This window comes from Capra hircus, chromosome 14, assembly GCF_001704415.2.
Source record: "Capra hircus breed San Clemente chromosome 14, ASM170441v1, whole genome shotgun sequence".
NCBI lineage: Eukaryota > Metazoa > Chordata > Mammalia > Artiodactyla > Bovidae > Capra > Capra hircus.
Genome location: NC_030821.1, coordinates 74,872,538 through 74,880,732, shown reverse-complemented (window position 1 = coordinate 74,880,732; position 8,195 = coordinate 74,872,538).

The window sequence follows — 8,195 nt, the reverse complement described above, 5'->3', positions numbered from 1 at the left end:
CAGATATATAAGTTCAGTTCAATCACTCAGTTGTGTCTGACTCTTTGCAGTCCCATGGAATGCAGCATGCCAGGCTTCCCTATCTATCACCAACTCCCAGAGCTTGGTCAAACTCATGTCCATTGAGTTGGTGATGCCATCCAACTATCTCATCCTCTGTCATCCCCTTTTCCTCCTGCCTTCAATCTTTCCCAGCATCACGGTCTTTTCTAATGAGTCAGTTCTTCACATCAGGAGGCTAAAATATTGGAATTTCAGCTCAGTATCAGTCCTTCCAATAAATATCCCAATGAAAATATATATGTATGTATATGTATTTTATATATTTTTATTTGTATATATACATATGTATAAATGTATATCAGTTCAGTTCAGTCACTCAGTCATATCCGACTCAGTCGTGTCCCATGAATCACAGCACACCAGGCCTCCCTGTCCATCACCATCTCCCGGAGTTCACTCAGACTCACGTCCATCAAGTCAGTGATGCCATCCAGCCATCTCATCCTCGGTGGTCCCCTTCTCCTGCCCGCAATCCCTCCCAGCATCAGAGTCTTTTCCAATGAGTCAACTCTTCCATTGAGGTGGCCAAAGTACTGGAGCTTCAGCTTCAGCATCATTTCTTCCAAAGAAATCCCAGGGTTGATCTTCAGAATGGACTGGCTGGATCTCTTTGCAGTCCAAGAGACTCTCAAGAGTCTTCTCCAACACCACAGTTCAAAAGCATCAATTCTTCGGCGCTCAGCTTTCTTCACAGTCCAACTCTCACATCCATACATGACCACTGGAAAAACCATAGCCTTGATTAGACGGACCTTTGTTGGCAAAGTAATGTCTTTGCTTTTGAATATGCTATGTAGGTTGGTCATAACTTTTCTTCCAAAGAGTAAGCATCTTTTAATATCATGGCTGCAATTACCATCTGCAGTGATTTTGGAGCCCAAAAAACTAGTCTGACACTGTTTCCACTGTTTCCCCATCTATTTCCCATGAAGTGATGGGACGCCATGATCTTTGTTTTCTGAATGTTGAGCTTTAAGCCAACTTTTTCACTCTCCTCTTTCACTTTCATCAAGAGGCTTTTTAGTTCCTCTTCACTTTCTGCCATCAGGGTGGTGTCATCTGCATATCTGAGGTTACTGATATTTCTCCCAGCAATCTTGATTTCAGCTTGTGCTTCTTCCAGTCCAGCGTTTCTCATGATGTACTCTGCACAGAAGTTAAATAAGCAGGGTGTACTCCTTTTCCTATTTGGAACCAGTTTGTTGTTCCATGTCCAGTTCTAACTGTTGCTTCCTGACCTGTATATAGGTTTCTCAAGAGGCAGGTCAGGTGGTCTGGTATTCCCATCTCTTTCAGAATTTTCCACACTTTATTGTGATCCACACAGTCAAAGCCTTTGGCATAGTCAATAAAGCAGAAATAGATGTTTTTCTGGAACTCTCTTACTTTTTCCATGATCCAGTGGATGTTGGCAATTTGATCTCTGGTTCCTCTGCCTTTTCTAAAACCACCTTGAACATCTGGAAGTTCACGGTTCACATATTGCTGAAGCCTGGCTTGGAGAATTTTGAGCATTACTTTACTGGCGTGTGAGATGAGTGCAATTGTGTGGTAGTTTGAGCATTCTTTGGCATTGCCTTTCTTTGGGATTGAAATGAAAACTGAGCTTTTCCAGTCCTGTGGCCACTGCTGAGTTTTCCAAATTTGCTGCCATACTGAGTGCAGCACTTTCACAGCATCATCTTTCAGGATTTGAAATGGCTCAACTGGAATTCCATCACCTCCACTAGCTTTGTTCGTAGTGATGCTTTCTAAGGCCCACTTGACTTCACATTCCAGGATGTCTGGCTCTAGGTGAGTGATCACACCATCGTGATTATCTTGGCCATGAAGATCTTTTTTGTACAGTTCTGTGTTGTCTTGCCACCTCTTCCTAATATCTTCTGCTTCTGTTAGGTCCAGACCATTTCTGTCCTTTATTGAGCCCATCTTTGCATGAAATGTTCCCTTGGTGTCTCTAATTTTCTTGAAGAGATCTCTCGTCTTTCCCATTCTGTTGTTTTCCTCTATTTCTTTGCATATTTTCCTCTATTTTTTTGTATGTATATATATATGTACTCTTTACCATCTGAGCCACCAGGGATAGTCATACCACATCTTTATTCATTCATCTGTTGGTGGACACTTAGGTTGCTTCCATATCTTGGGTATTGTAAACAATGCTGCTGTAACAATTGCGATGCATGCATCTTTTCTAGTCGGGGGAAATCTTGTTTTTTTTTTTTTAATTGAAACTATTTTTATTTACACTCCAAGAGTACACATATCAGGGAGTTCCCTGGTGATCTAGTGGTTGGGATTCAGCACTTTCACTGCCATGGGCCAGGTTTAATCCCTGGATGGGGAACTGAGATCCCACGAGCCTCCCCAGCATAGCCAAAAATAAAGAAAGTACATGAACATTGCGCATAACTCTGCACACTGATGAATTTTGAAAAGCGGAAGACTCTACGTACTCAGAGCCCAGATGGGAAAAAGCATCCTGAGAGCCTCCTCATCCCCCCTTCCATAGGCTCTGCCTGTAAGGGCACAGCTAGCATCCCGACCTTCAACACGCTCCACAGTATTTCTGCCTGTGCTTGGACCTAATAAAACTGGCACCACGAAGAACGTGCTCTTGGGTCTGACCTATCTTGCCCAACACGATGTTTGTGAGATTCATCCCAATTGTTGGATATGGCTGTGAATTGTCCATTTTTACTACTGTTTTGTAACGTTGGCATTCTAGGGCTGGCGGCCCAAATTCAGCCTTCCATCTGGTTTCATAAAGTTTTTTTAAAAAGCACAGCCATGCTGGTTCAGTTCTGTACATGTCTAGGGCTGCATTCTACACTGTACTACAGCGACTAGAGCTGAGAAGACCATATGGTCCACAAAGCTGGAGATGCTATCTGCCTCTTTACAAAAAGGTTTTTGACTTCTATATAGAATTCCATCACGTGAATACCCTGAAATTCATTTGCTCATTTTACTGGTAATGGGCAGTTTTGCAGTTTCCAAGTTGGGGCTCTTAAGAGTGATGTGAGAAGAACTTGTATGTCTTTTGGTGAAACAAGCAGGTGCATTTCTATTGTGTCTCTTCCTGGGGGTGAACTTGTTAGATTACAGGGCAGATGTAAGTTTATCCTTGTCAAAAGCCATCAACCAGTTTTCCAAAGTGGTTGTGCCATGACTCGTCCCATGAGCAGTATCTGAGAGGTCCAGCTGCTCCATGTTCTGACCCACTGGTATTCTCTGTCTTTAACATTTTCCCTGCCCCTGTTTTGATGCTTCTCTTTATAAGTTATTTCTCAGTTTCACGGTTGGGCATTTACAGGGTTAAGAGTGTTCACCACGTCTAGTGGTGACTGTTCCATCTTTGGACACTTTGTTCTCTTTTCCCTTACTTGCTTGTTTTTGGCCATGCCACGCAACATGCAGGATCTTAGTTCCCTGACCAGGAATTGAACCCATGTAACCACTGAATCACCAGGGAGGTCCCTGCACTTTGTTTTATTAAGAAGCTCTTCTTCATAGAGTCGCCTTTTGGATATTTAAAGATCAACACGTATGTCCCTACTGAATGTTGTCTTCTCCCAGGAGAGGAACGCTAAACATCTCCAGCTTCTTGAAAGTGGCTTGTAACACATGGTTTCATGCTTTCACAATCCTGGTTGCCTGGTGAACAACAGGCTTAGCATCTCTGGGCCTCAGTTTACCCATCTGAAAATAAGGAGGTTTGATGTAAAGATTTTTAAAGTCATTTTAACCCCAACATTCCGTGTTAACCCTTAAGTTGGGAGCCCTCACAGAGATGCCCACATGCGTGTCTGAACAGGGAACTCCCGTCCCCACATATTCCTGTTAATGTTTATCTGCTGACAGTAGAAAGTGGAGACATTTATTCACTCCATTTCTCTTCCTTCTGACAAATAGACAATAGTTTCTGAGAGCCAAGGATGTCAAGGGCGTGGCAGAAGGTGCTCAGGAAGGTAAGACTGATCTAGGTTTCTCCAGGTAGACACACAGCTTCAGCTGGAGGGCAAGGTGGACTGCATACCTGGGGGACCCAGTATGGTCCATGGAATGCATTTTAAGACAGTAAGAGTTCTGGGAAATGTTGGCACTGATGAACGTCACCCGAGGCTGGAAGGTGACTGCGGGGAGGGAGGAGCTGATGGTTGTCTGAGTCTGCTCCCTGTAGGAGGTGGCCTGAGTCATTGCTCCCTCTAGAGACTGGGGAATGCTGGTTTCACCCTCACTCTTCTCAGGATACATTTTGTTTGCAGCAAATGACTCCCAGGCCAGACTGCTCTTGGCTTCCTTCCTGACGTTAGTGTCAGTGGTGTGTAAGGACCAAAGAACCAGTCAGCAAGCCTGGATAGCAGGCCTCTCTGATACTCGAATTTTGCAGAGACCAGCATAATTTAACTGACCCAAACACTGCCAAAATATGAAGGCAGGGTGGAGAAAATGAAAATACGAATTAGGTTTTTGAGATATCAAATTCCATAGAGTCTCATAGGATCACTGCTTTGAATTTTTAAAAGAAAACCTAGCTGTTGTGTGTTAATTCATTTAAGCCTCACAATTTAAGCCCATGCAGTGGAGATAATCAGCCTTGTTTCTGAACGGGGAAACTGAGACACTGGTTTAGAACTTGCCCAGGGCACCAGTTTGTAAGGGTGAAGCCTAGTTGTCTTGCTTTACAGACATTGCTCTTTATCACAATCATTTAACAAGCACAGTGGCAGGGCTTCATGCTTGCAAGGAAACCTTCGCTGGCGTGTCAGGACTAGAGGCTTGGCAGCTTGGCTAACTGGTGTTGGAGTGGTGAGTTGATGAGATCCCACTTAATCTAACTCTCCCCAGTTTTACTGATGGGCCCATGAATGGGGGCTCAGGGTCACAGAGCTCAGTAGTGTCAATTATACCATCAATAATAGCGACATAAAAAAAAAAATCACTCCATCAGGGCAAGGAAGTTCCTGGAGAGAAGCTGAGTGCTGTCACTGGGAGAAAGCAGACCAGGAGAATGAACATTCACTGTGGACTGAGTGTAACTCGCCCAAGGTCACACAGGCAACAATGGCAGAATCAATCCTGAATTCAAATCCATCTTATATCAAAACTCAAGGTTAAAAATATATCCCTTGTTTATACCAAATCCTGAATGACCAAATCTTTTCTTCTATTCTGCCGAGCACATGGTCGGCTGGTTCTTTAGAAAATAAATGACTGGGTACCCTTCTTTAAAAAGTAATTAATTTGCTTTTCTGGTCTTACCATGAGGCTTGTGGGATCTTAGTTCCCCAACCAGGTAGCAAACCCTGGATCCCTGGCATTGGAAGCACAGAGTTCTAACCACTAGACTTCGAGGGAATTTCCCTGAGTACACGTTTATGACTTTTTTCCTGTGGGTTCATGATGGAGTGAGTGGTTGTTGTTGTTGTGTAGCCCTGTTGGAGGACTCTTTCTGACCCAATGGTCAGAGGAGCCCGACAGGGAAAATCCATGGGATTTTCCACAAAAGAATATTGGAGTGGGTTGTCATTTCCTTCTCCAGGAAGGAGTGGTAGATTATATTAATGGTTCCATCTCTTCACTCTACCCTAAGGAGACACTCTTTGTACTGGGAATTTCTCTTCTCTTACCAAAAAGATGAGTACATTTTTCTTCTTGTTGATTCTGAGTTTGGTCACGTAACTTGCACTGGTCAGTGTGCTGGTAGCAGAGACTTGAAAAAGCACTTGACATTTCTACTTGCTCTTTTTGGTTTCTGCCATCACCATGAGCAGGGCACCCCTAGGCTAACTTGCTGTCCCGGAAGGAAACTGGAAGCCACAGGAAGCAAGAGCCGCTGCAGTCCTTAGGTCAGCAGAGTTCCCAACCAACTTGCACACAGAGGCTCTTCCCAGTGTTCATCCCTTGATCCATCCTCCATCCTTCCAACCCTCTCCCTTCCTTCAATAACTGTTTACTGGGCCTCTGTGTTGGGTTTGGTACTCTTCTTGTCTCTGGCTGCTGCTGCTGCTGCTGCTAAGTCGCTTCAGTCATGTCCAACTCTGTGCAACCCCACAGAGGGCAGCCCACCAGGCTCCTCTGTCCGTGGGATTCTCCAGGCAAGAACACTGGAGTGGGTTGCCATTGCCTTCTCTAGTCTCTGGTAGCCCTTCTGTTTTACCCTCCTTGCTGCTGGGATCCAAGGCCACTCTTCCCTTTTTAAAATTTAATTTTTTTTTTACATTGCCCAGTTACTACCGCTTGTGATTGCTTTACAGAATATTTATTACACTTATAAATCTATTAACTTTTCTTGGGTACGCTATTTAAACATAGCAGATAAACTTAAAACTTTGTGAATCCAATTTCCTTAAACATTTATCCACTGAGTCAAATTGCCCTGTTTCACTATGAGTCTAACATAACTTCTCCTGAATGCTTCAACCACCTTAACAACACAAAAGTTTTCACTGTACTCATACTTAAATTTATTTGTAAAAATCAGAACTATTGATTTGACCACTGTGTTAGCTTACAGAGGATAGGTTTTTGTAGTTCTCCAGGACTGCAAGATCAGACACAAGATAGAACGATTATCTCTTTCCCAGGAACATAGAAATCACAGCCTCTGGGTCAATGATTGATGGATTCTTAGTGGGAACACTGAATCCTTCAAGGTGACTCAAGTAGCAGCAGGCATTTGCCGGTTGGGATGCCCTCCGACCAGGTTTAACTGCTAAGTCAACAGGACTTACAAGTAAGTTCTTGCAATCTCCATGCCCATTGAATTTTGAGTACATGATGTTTTGCCTCAGTTTACAATTAACTTGATTATGCCTCATTAGCATTCAGTATAATCAGCAGGACCATAGCGCAGCTTAATCCATCAACCATTCTGCTAGGACATCTGGCTAATTCATTAACTCACAGCACCAATTATGAACACTCCTTCCACCCGGTTATTTTGGAGGCTGCTGGTCTTGACCTGCCCTTCCTGGTTTTGGTACAGTTCTTACTCTTTCTGGAAATCTTTGACTTAAAGTTATCTGTTCTTCTCAACTTACACAGATACACTGTTTCCCAAACAGACATACTGAACTTCAAGTAAGAAACAAGAGTCCCATATACGCCAAACTTACCTACTTACTAAAATGCTGTTTTTATACTTTCTTTGAGTTATAACTAGCTTTGTCATTACATATAATATTAACTTTTCCTTTTTGATTGCTAAGGACTCATGGCTTTTCACAGACTCAACTTATTCTTGTAAATCAGCAACTGTAGACCTAGTTACTCTTTGTTGTATCTAAGTTGTTACAACCTGACCTGAGGGACCCTCTTTCTCTTTCACCTGATTCCTTTGTCCTTTCAGCAATAGCTCAGCACTTTTGGCAGCAGCCTGGTTTTCTGGCAATAGTAAGATGTCTCAGGCCATTGGAATTTCTTTTTGCTCCCAGACGTGAACTCGGGTTCTCTGAAGGAGCCCTGGGTACTGTGAACGAAAAATGCTATTGAGATCACTATGTGTGTGCTGAGGGTACACGATGTGTGTGCTGGAGATGAGACGGCACCCTATGGCCGCTGAAAAGAAAGAATGAGAAAAGACATTGCATCCTAAGATCATAATTATGTTCTCAAATTGCTCAAATCGTTTGAATATTACATCATTTTTTATATACAATTTTAAATGGATTCTTCCCTACAACGTGTCTGTTCAGATTTTTAACCCTTCACTCAGACTGTGATTACTCCAACCTCTGAATTTTAGCACTGTGCCTCCAGGTCCATTATTTTGGAGCCCCTCTTACGTATCCTTTATCAAAATCTGCATTCAAGAAAACATAAAATTATGTATACAAATTATTCTGGCTTCATGTAAATGCATGTTTGCCATATAGCTATTAGATATAATTATAAAACTATTGACACAAATGTATTCAACTATGTTAATTTATTATTGCATAATGAAATGTCATTTCATGTAATACATTTCTGGCACAAATTCACTCCGGTGCCTGTCTTGAGAGGCTGAAGAGGCCACCAGAGGGCAAGCTGGGAGGCTTACGCCCTCTAGGAACTGTCGCTGAAGCAGGATGCTATTACTTAGACAATTTTGAGCAATTTATATTTACTTCTATTAATGTGCCTTC